This window comes from Pongo pygmaeus, chromosome 12, assembly GCF_028885625.2.
Source record: "Pongo pygmaeus isolate AG05252 chromosome 12, NHGRI_mPonPyg2-v2.0_pri, whole genome shotgun sequence".
NCBI lineage: Eukaryota > Metazoa > Chordata > Mammalia > Primates > Hominidae > Pongo > Pongo pygmaeus.
Window position 1 is genome coordinate 76,507,754 of NC_072385.2, and position 2,511 is coordinate 76,510,264.

General features: G+C 36.3%; 1 pseudogene; it reads left to right on the forward strand.

The window, feature by feature from the left end:
- Window positions 1-403: 403 nt before the first annotated feature.
- LOC129030020 (eukaryotic translation initiation factor 2 subunit 2-like) lies at window positions 404-1,427 on the forward strand (annotated as a pseudogene).
- Window positions 1,428-2,511: the final 1,084 nt, after the last annotated feature.

Consider the following 2,511-nt stretch of genomic DNA (forward strand, 5'->3'; position numbering starts at 1 on the left):
CAAAAAATAACAAATGCTGGCAAGGTGGCAGAAGAAAGGAAACACTTTTACACTATTGGTGGGAATGTATATTTGGCTCTCTAGAGAATAGTTTGGAGATTTCTCAAAGAACTAAAAATAGAATTATCATTGATCCAGCAATCTTACTACTGGTTATATTCCCAAAGGAAAATAAATTGTCCTACCAAAAAAAAAAAAAAAAAAGAAAACACCAGCACTTATATGATTATTACAGCACTATTTACAATAGCAAAGATGTGGAATCAACCCAGGTGCCCATCAATGGTGTACTGGATAAAGAAAATGCAGCCCTTTCACTGATGCAAGAGCCTAGTGTGGCAGTGGGAGAGATATCAATGGGAGCAAAGCTGCTGCCAAGGCCTGGGGCTGACCTGTCTGACTTCCCATTCATGCCGAGCCCACTCGAAATACAGCCACATCTGGAGACAAGATGATTTTTGATCCTACTATGAGCAGGAAGAAAAAGAAGTCATTTATGTTAGATGAGGGTGGGGATACCTAAACAGAGGAAAGCTAGCCCTCAGAAATAAAAGAAATGGAGCCAGAGCCAAATGAAGACAAAGATTTGGAAGCTGATGAAGAGGACAATAGGAAAAGAGATGCTTTTGATGATCCGAATGACTTGATCTTCTTTAATCAAAAGAAAAAGAAGAGAAAAACAAAAAAGATATTTCAAATTGATGGAGGTGAAGAAGATGTAAAGGTTCTTAAGGCTGAAAGTGATATTTAAGAACCAGCTGAACCAGGGGATGACATTGACATTATGTTTGTCAATAAAAAGAAGGAAAAGAGGAATTTCAGGTTCACAGATGAGAATAAAATACTAGAGAAAGATGAAGCCTAAAAGATAAAAGACAGCAAAAAAAGACGATGTTATTTCATTCAGTAATCAGACAGGATCTACTTGGGCAAGCTCAAAAAGAGACTACACATATGAGAAGCTACTGAATAGAGTGTTCCACATCATGTAGGGACAATGCAGTTATGGTTTCTGGAGAGAAAAGGAAATTTGTCACAAAACCTCTTTATGTCGTCTGAGTAGGAACCAAGGAAACTTCTTAAGTCAACTTTTCAGATATCTATAAACAAATGTATTGTCTCCCCAAACACCTCCCTGTATTTTTGTTGGCTGAACTGAGTACAAATGGTTCTCTAGGTGGTAATAACCAACTTGTTATCAAAGGAAGATTACAAAAGAAACAGATAGAGATTGTCTTAGAAGACACATCAATGAATACATTACTTGTCACACACGCCGAACATGGAACACAATCCTGTAGAAGCACATCCAACTCTATTTTTTACAAAGAGAAATGTGTCATTCTAGAGATTCTATTGCCAGCATCAAAATCAGCTTCCAGGTTGTCATGGGCAAGTGAACACAGCTCTGCGCCAAAGCTAACTAATTTGCTAATCACTGATTTTGCAAAGCATGCTGTGGAGATTTGCCTGGACAGGATTGCCATCAGAGTGGATATACCCTTGCACTAAAAACAAGATTAAAAAGGTGCCAGGTACTTTGGTGAGTGGTTAGTTGGTCTGATATCCTTGCAGGATGCTGTTGTTCAAGCTGTTGACATACTTATTGCCTACTTGACAGCTGTCAGAAGAATGTAATACGGGATAAGGAGGTGCTTTTTAAAAATCGTTCATAGATTTCTGTAAAATACAAGATAAATTATTGTAACAGTGAAAAGAAAGAACATGTGGTAGGTGTACACCATGGAATACTACGCAGCCATAAGAAACAACAAAGTCACGTTATTTGCAGCAATATGGATGCAGCTGGAAGCCATTATCCTAAATGAGTTAATGCAGAAACAGAAAACCAAATACTACATGTTCTTACTAAGTTGAAGTTAAACATTGAGTACACACAGGCACAAAGATGGAAACAATAAACACTGGGATTCCAAAAGTGGGGAAGTAGAGAGAAGGAAAAGAGTTGAAAAACTACTTATTGGATACCATGTTCATTACATGGGCAACAGAAACATGAGGAGCCTAAACTTTGGCATCATGCAATATATGTATATAACAAATCTGCACATGTATCCCCTGAATCTAAAATTATAAATAAAAAGAAAAAAATTAAAAATTACACAAAAATTTATTTATATAAAATTTATTTATATTTAGGTAAAAATATAGCTAATTATTTTGAACTGCCTATGTGCCATAGTCTATACTAGTGATATTCATTAAAGGACAGTTTTATCCTCTGGGAAATTTTAATAATTTGGAGACTTTTTTTATTGTCATAACAGGGTGAGGTGTTACTGGCATTTAGTGCATAGAGGTCAGGATGCTGCTAAACCCAAGACAGCACCCCACAACAAAGGATTATACAAGCCAAAATACCAATAGTGCCAATATTGAGAAACCCTACTCTATACCAAGAAATTTATATGCATTAGATCATTTCTAAAGTCTTCCAGAATATAATGAGCTAAGGTTAATTGGTTATTTTGGTCAACCACAAGCCCTATT